The following is a 16,067-nucleotide window of genomic DNA, read 5'->3' on the forward strand; positions in this document are numbered from 1 at the left end:
AAATAAATAGATGGGTTTTAGGTAGAAGCGCAGAAGAAATAATGGAATTTAATAGGAATGGAAGAATTTTATTTTCAGTTCCCCCATAAGTTAAATATAAGAAGAACAGTACAGATAGCCTTTTACTTACAACTAATCATTTAGTGATGGTTCAAAGTTATAATAGCACTGAAAAAGTGACTTTTGACTATTTTCCCCACTTATGATCCTTGCAGCATCCCCAGAGTCGTGTGATCAAAGTTCGGAGGCTTGGCAATTGACTCATATTTATGATGGGTGTGGTGTCCCAGATCATGTGATTGCCTTTTGTGATATTCTGTTAAGGAAAGTCAATGGGGAAGCCAGATTCACTTAACAACCATGTTACTAACTTAACAACTGCAGTGTTTCACTTAACAACTGTGGGAAGAAAGATCATAAAATAGGGCAAAACTCACTTAACAATTGTCTTGTTTTAACAACAGAAATGTTGGGGGTCAATTGTGGTTGTAAGTTGAGGACCACCTATATTGTGCATAGAAAATATTAGATTTAGCCAGTACATAATGGTAGGTAGAAGGGTTAGAAAAGAAAGGTCCCTTTAAAGTAGGTGTGGTAGGACTATCATGGAGTGAAGAAAAGAAAGTTCTTTGATGCCAGTATAATAGAATATTTTTACCACATTAAAGGAAACAACACCAGGAATCCTTATCTCCATGTTTGCTTTTGAACTTTGAGATTAGATAAGATTCTTGAGAATACTATGGACAATCAGGAAAACAAACCAATGAATTTTAGAACAAATCAACCCAGAGTTCTCAGTCAAGGTACAATCAGAGATAGGCACTCGACCGCTTCAGAAGATGAAGCGAGGAAAGCTAAGGCTCAAAATGAACTAAGGCTTGCAACAAAAGTCAAAAATAACAAAAAAAAAGCTTCTTTCAACATGTAAAAAACAAGAAAAAAGTTAAGGAAATGATTGGCCCACTAGTGGGAGAAAGTGGCAAGAAGGTGACAAGCAACAGGGAGAAAGCAGAACTACTCAACTCGTTTTTTGCATCCATATTTACACAAAGGGGAACAAACAGTCCAACCTAACGAAAACAGTACCAAAAAAATAGATTAGAAACACGTTAAGATAGGCAGGAAAATGGTAAGTGAATACTTGTCCAACCTAGATGAGTTCAAATCACCAGGACCAGATGGACTACACCCCAAGGTTCTGAAGGAACTGGCAGATGTGATCTCAGAACCACTGAACCATATCTTTCAAAGATCCTGCAGCACTGGGCAACTACCAGAGGACTGGAAAAGAGCTGATGTAGTTCCCCTCTTCAAAAAAGGAGCAAAAAATGGATCCAGGAAACTACAGACCTATCAGCCTGACTTCAATACCTGGGAGGATCTTGGAAAAGATAATCAAGCAATGAATCAGCGAACACCTAGAGGCAAACAAAGTCATTACCAAAAGCCAACATGGGTATGTCAAAAACAGATTATGCCAGACAAATCTTATTGCATTCTTTGACTAGGTGACAAAATTAGTGGACCAGAGGAATGCTGTGGATATAATTTACTTGGACTTCAGTAAGGCATTTGATAAAGTAGATCACAATCTACTACTTGATAAGATAGAAAAATGTGGGTTAGACAGCATCACCACCAGATGGATCCGTAGCTGGTTGACCAGCCGTACTCAACATGTGGCCCTCAATGGAACTGCATCTACATGGAGGGAAGTATATAGTGGGGTGCCCCAGAGCTCTGTTCTGGGCTCAGTGCTCTTCAACATCTTCATCAATGATTTGGATAGATGGGGAACTCATCAAATTTGCAGATGACACCAAGCTGGCAGGAATAGCCAACACTCTAGAAGATAGGCTTAAGATACAGAAGGATCTGGACAGACTTGAACATTGGGTGCTATCTAACAAAATGAAACTCAATGGTGAAAAAAGTAAGGTTCTACATTTAGGCAAGGAAAACCAAATGCACAGGTATAGTAAGTGCCACCTTGCTCAATAGTAGCAACTGTGAGAGGGATCTTGGAGTCCTAGTGAACAATCACTTAAATATGAGCCAACAGTGTGCTGCAGCTGCCAAAAGAGGCAACACAGTGCTATTGCATCCAGTTTTGGTCACCACGATGTAAAAAAGATGAGACTCTAGAAAGAGTACAGAGAAGAGCAACAAAGATGATTAGGGGACAGGAGGCTAAAACATGTAAGGAACAGTAGCTGGAATTGGGTATGTCTAGTTCAGAGGTAGGCAACCTTGGCTCTTTTATGACTCGTGGACTTCAACTCCCAGAATTCCTGAACCAGCCAGGGGGCATCACTCCCTGGGCCGTCCCCAGACAGCTGAGCCAGCCACATGTCTCGCCGGGTGGGCGGCAGTCCCGGCTGGGGTGGCGGCCGGCGGGGGCATTGCTCCCTGGGCCGTTCCCGAGCCGCTCCCTGGCAGCCGAGCCGGCTACGTGTCTCGCTGGGCCGGACTGGGGCGGCAGCTGGCAGGGCATCGCTCTGCGGACCGTCCCTGGGCAGCTGAGCCAGCCACATGTCTCACCGGGCTGGGCGGCAGTCCCGGCTGGGGTGGGCAACTGAGCCAGCCACGTGTCAATGTACAACTTCAGTGTAGCCCAACATTTCTGTTGTTAAGCAAGACAGTTGTTAAGTGAGTTATGCCTCATTTTATGACCTTTTTGCCACAGTTGTTAAGTGAATCACTGCAGTTGTTAAATTAGTAACACAATAGTTAAGTGAATCTGGCTTCCCTATTGACTTTGCTTAGGCAATCACACGACCCTAAGACACTGCAACCATCCTAAGTACGAGTCAGTTGCCAAGCATCTGAATTTTGATCATGGGACTCCTAAGTGTGAAAAATGCCCATGTCACTTTTTTCAGAGCCATTGAAACTACGAATGGTCACTGAATGAACTGTTGTAAATTGAGGACTACCTGTAATGTTTAAAAGAAACTAAAGCAGGCAAAATTCATCCTATACAGGCATATTTAAAATGAATAGCAGTTAGCATCCTATCTGAAAATTACATCTAAGCTATAGATTGTTTTATTGCTGTCTATTTCTTTAGAAGAAATATTTAGAATCGCCCCCCCCCCAATCACTTTAGGGAAGAGCACGCTACCCCAGGCTGACCACTCACAATGAAGCAATACTATATTTCAGTCAATCAAAGGAATTCAGTCGCTGGCTGAATGACTGAAAGTGAAAAAAGAGAAGGAAAAGAAAGTCAAGAAGCTGCTTCCTGAAACGAATGACTGAATTTGTATCCCCCCGAGTACATGGCAGAGCTACAGTTCTTTATTAATATAAAGGACAGTCGTTTCAAAGCTGTCTTTTAAAACTGCTTAATTTAATTAATAAGTAAATTAATAGTGACAGAGTTGCCAGTCCAAATTGTGGTTGCTGAGGATGAACTGTATTCTACTACAGTCCTCAACTTACAACTATTCGTTTAGGGACTGCTTGAAGTTACAATGGCATTGAAAAAAGTGACTTATGACCATTTTTCACTCTTATGACCATTGCAGTACCCCCACTGTCATATGGTCAAAATTCAGAAAATTGCAACTGGCATGTATTTATGATGGTTGCAGTCTTCCAAGATCACGTGATCACTTTTTGTGACCTTTTGACAAGCAAAGTCCATGTTCCCATGTTCCCAGATTCACTTAACAACTGTGTTACTAACTTAAGAACTGCAGTGATTTTCTTCACAACTGTTCAAGAAAGGTCATAAAATGGGGCAAAACTCAGTTAACAACTCTCTTGCTTAGCAGTGAAAATTTTGTGGTTGTAACTCAAGGACTACCTGTATAATATAGGATTTAAACGTCATTAAGAGACTTCAATAATGACTTAGTTCCCCTGACACTACTTGAACTGAAACCTTAAATTTGTCAACCAAGAATTATCCAAATGTTTTAAAGAACAGAAAGCTCATGATTGGTGAGAGGTTACTATTGATTATGATTGATTATATGCCATCAAATTGTTTTCAACTCCAGCCACCACAAAGAAAGATTTTCTCCATAAGGGGTTACCTAAATGCCTACTTAGTCCTAACTACCACCATGACAAAAGTTTATAGAAAATAAGATGGTGATTATAGTGTAGTCTAATTTATACATCATATCTAGCACAATCCAGTGGCTGTGTAGTCTTTCAGCATAGCACAATACTTTATCAATATCTCGATCTTTCCTGTCTTGCTATCAAAGCCTTATGTCATACATATTTCTATATTTACTGTATAGGATTTATATTCTAATGGAGTGTTGCTTAATATAATGATGAAAACGGAACTGGGATTGTCAGGCACGATTGTTTATTTTCATCAGTGCCTTTAGGTTCATACATGAGAAATTATGCAGATTCATTTAACATCAGTGTTACTAATTTAACAATTATAGTGATTCACTTAACAAACATGGCAAGAAAGCTTGTAAAATGGGGCAAAACTCACTTAATAAATTTCTCACTTGGCAACATAAATTTTTGGCTCAATTGTGGTTGCAAGTCGAGGACTACCTATATTTTACAACATATTCATTCACCAAGCACTTTAATCTTATTTTTGCCTGACAGTCCCTACTCAACCAGTACCAAGTCTTTACAAGAGATTTCAAAGTATGCCACTCATTGGCACTTTGATATGACCTTCTTTGGCAGGGAAGGAGATGAAAAGACTTTCAGTATACCGAAAAAGGCTTATTCTATGTTAAGCGGCTTCTGACATAGAAAGTGACTTCTGGCAAAGATGGAAAGAAAAGATAGCAAAGGCAACCTCAGTACCAATTACCAGCCACTAAGCAGTTACTATTTACACTCCGAACAGCCCTTGAAATGGGCTGCTTTCGAAACCAATGTAGGGCATTTTGAACTCTAAATTATTTTAATTTGCTAAATTTTGCACAGCCTTTAATTAGCCCTACTGCCCTTTTTTATGTTTTGGAGTTCGCGGCATTGAAGCAAGACACATGTTGCAATCAAGTACTTCTTTATTCATTCCTCAACTCAACTCACAACCAAACAGGCACGCAGGCCTTTTATAGTCTCCCAAATCCAGGCAGTCCAGCCAATAGGGAAGAACCTTTTTTTGCGCCTTATGCATGCGCACAAGTCTGGCGCCAGCCAATCTGGTCCCGGTCAGCTTTTCAGTTGCCCGGGACCATTTGCAACATTTCTGGGCCTGCTGAAGTGCTTCAGCAGGCCCAGGACACAACACCCTTCATCTATATTCGGAATGGATAAAGTTTTGAAGAGGTTGTTTGCTTGAGACATTTCATTACCAAACTAAGTAATATCATCAGTGTGGGTGAGCTGCTTGTTTATATGCAAAAGACCCAGTAGCCCAAGAAGGGAAAAAACAGGGGCCAGCTACAACATAAAATGCAAGGACTGCATCTGCCATTAAATAAGGGAGATAGGCAGAAGAATAGCAGAATAGCAGTGACACCAACTAGCTGTCAAAAGACATGACAACTCCTAAATCTCACAACACACGGGACTGACTCAACCATAGTTTCACTTGGGAAAACTATTAGCCTCATAGGCCAAGTCAAATCCAAAAATGCTAGGAAATTCCTGGAAGCTTGGCATTTAGATAAATCAGCCTTCAGTAGACATGTAAAGTTAAACTATATTTACACACCATTCAAAAGACACAGTAAAAAAAATCTGGGAAGAAAACAAAAAGATTAAAACATATCTCTCCAACAGCCAACACTCAGATAAGCAGAGATCAACACAGTCAGACAAACAATCAGAGAAGAAAACAATACTCTAATGAAGAAACTGCCAAGGAGAAAACGATACACACACACACACCAAAATTGGGAGGGCAAACTACTATATATAAAAAGCCAAGAATTCCCATACTTACTCACACTGAAAACATTCCCTAGTTGGGTGCAAACAAACATCCAACCTCAGAGAGCACCAAGAAAACCATAATTCATCCTTGTGCTACTGATAGTCTTTTTCTATCAGAACATGACATATGTGCTAATAAGACAAGGTTTCTATAGCAGACTATCATAAATCTAGGATAAGATAGCCCAACTACTAGACTTATACAACAATATAAATGTATCCCTAAACCTGGGGTCTCCAAACTTGGCAACTTGAAGACTTGTGGACTTCAACTCCCAGAATTCTCCAGTCACCATGGCTGGTTGAGGAATTCTGGGAGTTGAAGTCCACAAGTCTTCAAGTTGCCAAGTTGGAGACCCTGCCCTAAGCCAATAGCCCATATTTCACTCAACACAATACAGCATAATGCTAACCCCACTAACCTTCCAAAATGACACCATCTTTTTTTCTGGACATTAATTGATTGTCTCTGACCAGGTGCTCATAGAAAGTACATTCCTGAAACTGAACTTGGAAGGGAAACAGAGCACATTTACATGGAATTGTTCCAGATATTTAACAAGCCGAGTGTTCACAGCTCAGCATTTTGGTTTTGTTTTGGGAAGATGCTCGATCAATAAACAAGTACATCAAGATTTTTATGCATACTAATTCTTAATGAAAAACAGATTGGACAGAAATCTGTTCCAGCATTCAGCAGAATGCAAGCAGGAATAGTCACCCGATGCATTCAATTGAAAACAATAGTGCTAATGAAATAACATGCAATATTAATTACATTTTGTTGTGCTGACTGAACATTATAAGTGCAGCATGTCTTTTCTTTGTCAACAGTGAAATGTAATAGGGGTATCTTTCCATGGAGGTAAGTGATCTGTTTCTGACAAAATATAATGAAAATTGATTTTTCTGCTTTCGTTTATTCTTCTCTGAAAAAAAGATTACAATGATTAAAATTAAAAACATTAAAAACATATCAAGAACAGTTGCAGGAATTGGGTGTGGCTGGACTAGGGGTAATATGATAGCAGTGTTCTAGTATTTGTGGGGCTGCCATAAAGATGAGGGAGTCAACTTATTTTTCAAAGCACCAGAAGGCAAGACAAGAAATAATGGATGGAAACTAATCAAGGAGAGAAGCAACCTGGAATTAGGGAGAAACTTCCTAACAGTGAAGACAATTAACCAGTGGAACAACTTGCCTCCAAAAGTTGTGAATGCTCCAACACTGGAAGTTTTTAAGAAGAGATTGGACAGCCATTTGTCTGAAATGGTATAGGGGTTCCTGCCTGAGCAGGGGGTTGGACTAGAAGACCTCCAAGGTCCCTTCCAACTCTGTTCTAATTCTGAAAAATAGAAAACAGCTATTCTGAAAGAAAAAAAAAATCACCCCATGCCATTGCTCAAGTCAAAAATGATGGTACAGAGACCATCACTTTTTTTGGACAAGAGTTTTTAGGGAGTTTTAAGAGCAGTAAGATCCCTATGTGCAGAGTTAAGATTTATAAAACTGAATTTAGACTTAGAATAACTGAGTTGGAAGGAACCTGTTAGACCAGTGGTTCTCAACCTTTTTAATGCCGCGACCCCCAACCGGTCGTAAGTCGAGGACTACTCAACCGGTCGTAAGTCGAGGACTACTCAACTGGTGCAGCACCGTTTGCAGAATGGGACTTTTGGCGGGCTCAGCAGGGCAGAGACAACCTGGACAATTACTATTGGCTTTTGAAAGCCAATGGAATTAGACTCTATTCAAGAGAGTCTATTCTATTGGCTTTCAAAAGCCAATAGAATAAAAAGGAGTAGCACAGCTAAGGAAAAGGGGGAAAAAAATGGCGGACTGCGTTGTTTGGCGACCCCCGTGAAATGGTCGTTCGACCCCAAATGGGGTCCCGACCCACAGGTTGAGAACCACTGTGTTAGACTGATTGGTCTGTAGTTTCCTGGGTCTGATTTTTTTTCCTTTTTTGAGGATGGGAACCACATCAGCTCTTTTCCAATCCTCAGGTAGTTCCCCAGTGCTCCAGGATTTTTGAAAGATATAGTACAACAGTTGTTAGATAACATCTGCCAGTTCCTTCAGAACTCTGGGATATAATCCATGATTTATATTCATCAAGATCAGACAGCTATTGTCTTACCATTTTCTTGCTTATTTTAATTTTTATTGTTAGTTTGTCTTTTACAGTTAAGTTTTTGATAGGCTGGGCTATAGTTTCTTTTTGCATGAAGATTGATGCAAAGAATGAGTTAAGCAGTTCTGCTTTCTCTCTGCTGTCTGTTAGTTCTTTGCCATCTTCTCTCTTTAATGGACTGATTGTTTCCTTGACTTTTTTTTCTTGTTATTTATGTGTTGAAAGAAACTTTTGTAATTATCTTTGACTTTTGTTGCAAGTCTTTGTTCCTTCTAAACTTTTGTTTTCCTGACGTCACCTTTGCAGAAGATTCTGGCTATCTGCTGATATTCTGCCTTAGTTATGTGTTCCTCTTTCCATTTTTTCTACTTGTCCTTTTTGTCTTTCAGTTTATCAGAGAGATCTTTGTGCAACCATACTGGTTTCTTCTTGGATTTCTTGTTTTTCTTTTTTATTTAACTTTGCCCTCATTTAATTGCATCCCCAAGTCCAAGAAGGAGAGCTTTCTTTATCCATCATGATTGAATATAGCATTTCCATCCTATTAGGATGATAATCCTTGATCAGATTTTTCTTTTCAACACTTTTTCGTGAGGCCCCATCTCTCTTTCTTTTGCAAATAACTTGCATTTTGGATGCTAGGCATAAAAACCGACGTGTTATTTTCCCTGTTGGTTTCAGAAATGCAAACCACCACAGTCTTCAGGCTGAGACATGAAATGCAATAAATCTTCTGCTGTTCTAATAATTACTTTTTAATTGAAGAATGAAATCCTAACAGGATTTAAAACTGGGATTATCATACTGTAGCGCAAAAGTCAGAAAAGTGGGTTAAACACGAGGCATGTTAAATTGAAAAATAATTAGACAAAACTCCCAAACAGACATTGTTATTCCAGTGTTAATCTGAGTGAAAGCACACATTAAGGTTTTACAGGATTGGGGCTTTAAATGTTTCTACCATCTACCTTTGTCTTAATAACTATTTTCACTGTTAATCCTCTTCCCTGTGTAACTCAAGATTTGGATTCATGCACACACCTTGCCAATTCTTCTACCATGACATAAATGAGGACACAAGGGGAGACATCTTTGGAAAGAAAATGAATCTTCATATGATACACAAATCTGAATCATGAGAGATTTATTTTCTTCCTGAAGACGTTTCCTCATTTCCTGCAATATCTAGGTGTGTCTTCACAATGAAACTAAATTAAATTCAAAGTCTTGTTGAGATATTTATGTCCTTAAAGTAATGCAGGAATACCTGCTGGTACTCTTTTCCAATTGTTTATATATATATATATATATATATATATATATATATATATATATATATATATATATATATAATAGCAATAACAATAACAACAACAACAATAATAAAGTTGGAAGGGACCTTGGAGGTCATCTAGTCCAACCCCCTGCTCAGGCAGGAAACCCTATACCATTTAGTAATAGTAGTAATAGTAGTAAAGTTGAAAGGTACCTTGGAGGTCATCTAGTCCAACCCCCTGCTCAGGCAGGAAACCCTATACCATTTCGGACAAATGGCTGTCCAGTCTCTTCTTAAAAATTTCCAGTGTTGGAGCATTTACTGCTTCTGGAGGCAGGCTGTTCCACTGATTAATTGTTCTCACTGTCAGGAAGTTTCTCCTTAGTTCTAGGTTGCTTCTCTCCTTGATTAGTTTCCACCCGTTGCTTCTTGTCCTGCCTTCAGGTGCTTTGGAAAATAGCTTAATTCCCTCTTCTTTATGGCAGCCCCTGAGATATTGGAATACTGCTATCATGTCCCCCCTTGTCCTTCTCTTCGTTAAACTAGACATACCCAATTCTCGCAACCGTTCCTTATATGTTTTAGCCTCCAGTCCCCTAATCATCTTTGTTGCTCTTCTCTGTACTCTTTCTAGAGTCTCAACATCTTTTTTGCATCATGGTGACCAAAACTGGATGCAGTATTCCAAGTGTGGCCTTACCAAGGCATTGAAGAGTGGTATTAATACTTCACGTGATCTTGATTCTATCCCTCTGTTAATGCAGCCTAGCACTGTGTTGGCCTTTTTGGCAGCTGCAGCACACTGCTGGCTCATATTTAGTGATTGTCTACTAGGACTCCGAGGTCCCTCTCACAGTTACTACTATTGAGCATGGTGCCACCTATGCTGTACTTGTGCATTTGGTTTTTCTTGCCTAAATGTAGAACCTTGCTTTTTTCACCATTGAATTTCATTTTGTTAGTTAGTGCCCAGTGTTCAAGTCTGTCCAGATCCTTCTGTATCTTAAGCCTGTCTTCTGGAGTGTTGGCTATTCCTGCCAGCTTGGTGTCGTCTGCAAATTTGATGAGTTCCCCATCTATCCCTTCATCCAAATCGTTGATGAAGATGTTGAAGAGTACTGGGCCCAGAACAGAGCCCTGGGGCACCCCACTACACACTTCCCTCCATATAGATGCAGTTCCATTGAGGACCACTCGCTGAGTACGGCCAGTCAGCCAGCTACGGATCCATCTGGTGGTGATTCTGTCTACCCCACATTTTTCTATCTTATCAAGTAGTAGATTGTGATCTACTTTATCAAATGCCTTACTGAAGTCCAAGTAAATTATGTCCACAGCATTCCTCTGATCCACTAATTTTGTCACTTGGTCAAAGAATGCAATAAGGTTTGTCTGACATGATCTATTTTTGACAAACCCATGTTGGCTTTTAGTAATGACTTTGTTTGCCTCTAGGTGTTCATTGATTCATTGTTTGATTATCTTTTCCAGGATCTTCCCAGGTATTGAGGTCAGGCTGATAGGTCTGTAATTTCCTGGATCCATTTTTTTTCCTTTTTTGAGGATGGGAACTACATTCAAACAAATGGCTATCCAGTCTCTTCTTAAAAACTTCCAACGTTGGAGCATTTACCGCTTCTGGAGGCAGGTTGTTCCACTGGTTAATTGTTCTAACTGTCAGGAAGTTTCTCTTTAGTTCTAGGTTGCTTTTCTCCTTGATTAGTTTCCATCCATTGCTTCTTGTCCTGCCTTCAGGCACTTTGGAGAATAGCTTGACTCCTTTGTGGCATATTTTTTTTATATATTGGTTTATTATGAATGAGCTGTGGTAGCGCAGTGGTTAAAATGCAGTATTGCAGGCTAACTCTGCCTACTGCCAACAGTTCAATCCTGATCGGCTCAAGGCTGATTCAGCCTTCCTTTCTTCCAAAGTCAGTAAAATGAGGAGCTAGATTGTTGGGGGTGATATACTGACTATGTAAACCATAAAACTATGTAAAACTAGGTATGTCTAGCCTACTGAAAAGAATGATTAGGGGGTATGTGATAGCTGTCTTCCACTTCTTGGGTGGCTGAAAGCTTGTCAAAGAGCGATCCAATCTAGAAATGAGATAAATTTTCTGACAGTGAAAGCAATTAATCAATAGAATAGTTTGCCTCCCAGAGCTGACAGTGCTCCATCAATAGAAATTTTCAAGAATAGACTGGACAACCATTTGACTGGGATGCCATAAAAATTCCATCTCAAGGTTGTTGGCTAGAAGACCTCCAAGGTTCCTTCTAACCTATGATTCTATGATTCTAACACATACCATCATCCTGACCAAGGAGAACAATGGAAACAACGCTGGCCCCTCTTCCTGTTGTCAAAAAGTTAACTGGATTGTATTAACTTTCCTTTTCCTGTTACAGATAAATTGGCTAGAAAATTTTTGCACAATTTTGCTGTAGTTAAAAACCTGCCTTTTAGAAAATAATTTTCAATTAGAGAGTAAATAGTTTAAAAATAATTCAAAAATTATTTTTAAACTATCATAAGTCAAGGACTACCTGTACATCCTCACAACAAGGGAGGGAGGGAGGGATGGGGAGAGAGGGAGAGAGACAGAGACAGAGACTGGCCCAAGGTCAAACAGTGCATTTCTGTGACCAAGGAGTAATTTAAACCTGGTTTCCTTGGCATCAGTACAAAATCTTAGCTTCTATCCCATACTGGGTCTCTAGAGCAGGGCTTTTCAACTGGTGGTACGCGTACCACCTGTGGTACTTTGCCACGTGGCAAGTGGTACATGACTGCTAGCCAAGGGTAGTGGGGGAGGGGAATGAGCTGAAGCGAGCCAAGCCTGAGGGAGAGGCAGCTGCAGCTGCAGGACTGTCTGGGCTCAGCAGAAGCCCCAGGAGCCGGCAGAGCTCCAGCTGATTGGCTTCAGCTGATTGGCACTTCCAGAAGCAGCTCGGAGCTGGAGGTGAACTGAAGAAAAAGGGGGAGGAGAGGAGAGATTATAAAAGGAAGTGGTTTGGGTGGGAAAGGGAAAAAAAAGACAACAGGGCAAGAGAAGGAGAGGTCAGCCAGCAGGGAGGAAACAGAGACAGAGAAGAAGCAGCAGCTGTTGCTGGAAAAAAAGATCCCCTGGTTCGTTTTCTTCAGCCAGGAGAATGCAATCAGCGCTGATGAAATGAAAAGCCGGCATGTTGGAAAGGAGAGGGGTTTATTTAGTTCTGGATCAGCTGGCAGCTTTATTGGGTTACCATAAGGATTTTTGTACAGTTTTTACAGTGTTTGGTAATTCAGAAGCTCCTTTGTGTACTTTGGTTATTGGAATATTTTAGTCTGTATTTTAGGCTAGCAATGAGTCCAAAATATTGACTTCTGTAGGTTTAATCACTTTAAACAAATGTAATTAGTTTTGCCCCCTTATCTTGAGTCTGTCTATGGCTTTTAGAAAGTTTTCTTTGAAGGTAAACAGGTTTAATATAAAGCTAAAGCTTTTTGCAATTGCCAGAGCTTTTCAATCTTGAGTTGCAACATTGTGACATGTGGCACACCTGAGGCAGCTTAAAGAAGAAGAAACCCCCCTCCCGAAGTTTATGTGTTTCTTTATTTTGTGAGCCTTTCTTGCTTTGTACTTGATTTCTATATTCCTGTACAGGGAAAGGATTGGGGGGGGTGCATTCTTACTACACTGTGGAAGGAGAGCTAAGAATTGCCGACCAGCTAGCTCAGGGATCTATAAACTTAGCAACTTTAAGATCTGTGGACTTCCAGAATTCCTCAATCAACCATGATGGCTGAGGAATTCTAGGAGTTGAAGTCCATAAGTCTTAAAAGTGCCAAGTTTGAAGACCCCTGAACTAGCTGGTTGGCCCTTCATCATACATTTGTCAGTGCAAAGGGAAAGTGATTCAGCAAAGGAACAGCCATCAAAGAAATTAAAACTGGTACTTTTTTCCCTTTTTTTCTACAGTTTGTAATACTTTATTACATTATAGAATAAAATACAAAAATACAAAAGCAAATAGTAGGACACAGTGGGGAGGAAAAGGGGGGAAGTGAGGGGAAGAAGGGGAAAAGAACACACTTCCTCTGTTGCAGTAGAAGGAAGCATTAACATTGAACCTCAACTTTTTACTTTTCCATAATATTATAAACTAGCCATTTCTATAACAACAAATGAATCTAATCAGTAAAACTAAAAAAAAAAACCCCTTTTTTTAAGTCATCAAGTTTTTGACACCTTGCTAAGCATTGGTGGTACTCAAATACTGTCATGTCCTAAAAGTGGTACAATCTGTGAAAAGGTTGAAAAGCCCTGCTCTAGAGCCTAAAGAATACCACTGTTTATAAACAGAATCTTCACATGCTTTCTTTTCCAAAATGTCCTGTTACAAAGTTTAATACTTCTAGTAAAAATCTAACCATTCATATATTTTAAACCAATTACTTTTTAAAAAATAGCTCATAAAAGAAGATGGAAGATAGCAACGAAAGAACAAGGAATACTATTCTTGAAAATACAAAACTTGAAAAAGAAAGTTCTTTGGGCAGCTAGTAGAAGGATTATTTATTTATTTTTTGTCACTGTTCACATGTATCACTGGTGGCACCGAGAAATCTTCATAAGTCTTAAGAGTAGGCAGGAGAGGCAAACAACCACATTGACAATGGCTGTAAAGATCAATCCCCACAAGGCCACCTGCTTGTCCACTTGGCCCAACATGGCACACTCAAGAATTGGGGGACAGGCCCGTCCACCCAGAAGGCACCGGAAGGTCATTTCAGATACCAGCGGAATCTGCAGAGCAATTACAACCCAGAGGAAGACCAACTCCATTACCAGGAGAAGAATCACCAGAAAAGCAAAGGCTGCTAAATGCCAGGTAGATGGAGAAGAATTCTTGGCATCAGATGGAGTTACATTTCTTTCTAAGGTGACTTCTTTGAGAGATGGAGGCGATTCGGCAGTCACCATGGCATAATTATCAGGGTTTGTTTGAGCTTCCTCTGCTGCTCTTCCAGCTTTTTTCTGGTAGTTAGATACAACCCTTATGAACCCCATAAGCCCCACAGGGAACAAGCCAAGCAAAAAACCAAGGCCCCACACTGAAGATACGGGAGAAGAGAAGTGCTGGTTGAAGCAGAGAGCTTGGCAAAAAGGCTGAAGATGTTCCTCCATTGTTGCCTTCGTCCAGTTACAGACCAGGTCTGCCTTTGCAGAGGACCAGGGGTCATTGGCTAGGAGGAGGGCCACCAGGCGTAGGCCCAAGAGGAGGTACCATGGGGCTAGGCCAAGACCATCAGATTTTCCTCCAGGAAGCATCATAGTTGGCTGAAAGAGTCGGGCCAGACCAGTAACCAAAGCCGCCATCTATGGAGACAAGGGAAGGGATAAGAGAGAGATAAAGCTCATTAAGAAAGCCATTTCTCCTTCCTTCCTTCCTTCCTTCCTTCCTTCCTTCCTTCCTTCCTTCCTTCCTTCCTTCCTCTCTCCCTCTCTCCCTTCCACTTCCTTCCTTTCTTCCCTCCTTCCCTCCCTTTTCCATAAGTCCACTCCTTCCTTCCTCCCTTCCACTCCTTCCTTCCTTTCTCCCTTTCTTCCATCCACTCCTTCTTTCTTCCCTTCTTCCCTCCCTCTTTTCCATATGTCCACTCCTTCCTTCCTTCCTCCCTCCCTCCCTCCCAAATAGGTTCCTAAACATGCAGATATGACAGGAGAGAGAGATAGGTTACTATAAAAGGAATTTTTAGGAGTTGATTCCAAATTGCTCACATGGGATTGGGAAGTAGAAACATTGTTGATGTGTGAAAATGGCCATCTACATAGTCGGTGCAGAGAGTGAAGAGATCGCAGCATTTGGTGTCCTACAGAGTTTTTTTTCACTCAAGATGAAGTTGCAAATCAGAATCAATGTTAAAGAAGGGAGGGTGGAACTAAATGAGGCAAAACAAGAGAAGGGGAGAATCGGCTGGGTTCACTAAATCTCCTGCTTGTTCTTTAGTAGCTGCTTCTTCTCTTCCAATTTCTGTTTCTCAAGTAACTGAGGCACAAATTCAGCAAGTGGTATTTTTCCAAGCATTTGAAGAAAATTACATTTGCTGAATCAGGAAAGAAAAGGAAAGGAAAGGGAAGGGAAAGGAAAGGAAATGGAGAGGAAAGGAAAGGAAAGGGAAAGGAAAGGAAATGGAGAGGAAAGGAAAGGGAAAGGAAAAGAAAGGAAAGGAAGCCCTGAACCAATCACACTCAATCGACTTCCATCAATTGACCAAAAGAAGAAGAACATTATCCAATCACTGCACCATCCCCTGAGCTACTGCTATGTATAAATTAAAAAGTCCCCTACAACTTTTTCTCTGCACAAAATGAAAATAACATAAATTGTTACTCCTTCCCCTAACACCACTTTTTTCAGGACATGTGATGTCTATGCATTTCCCTGGTAGTTTCCAAAAAGAACTAAGAGGGTGGTGTGACGGGAAGTTATCTAAGGGAAGGTTAATGATAAAATGTGTAAATAATAATATTCATATCTCAGCCAAGATTTGTTGCATTAAAACTCCCTGGAAATTAGCAAAGGTGAACTATTAATTTATGACTATAAATTAAATCAAGAGAAATGTACTAGAGGAAGCAGGTGATACAGGAAGATTAGTGGTAATATTGTAACAGTTTATGCAGGTGGTCCTCAACTTATGATCACAATTGAGCCCAAAATTTCCGTTTCCAAGCAAGGCAGTTGTTAAGTGAGTTTTGCCCCATTTGCCACAACTGCAGTGATTCACT

This window comes from Crotalus tigris, unplaced genomic scaffold (assembly GCF_016545835.1).
Source record: "Crotalus tigris isolate CLP2741 ecotype Arizona unplaced genomic scaffold, ASM1654583v1 scf7180000024427.8105951120:4207309, whole genome shotgun sequence".
Classification (NCBI taxonomy): Eukaryota; Metazoa; Chordata; class Lepidosauria; order Squamata; family Viperidae; genus Crotalus; species Crotalus tigris.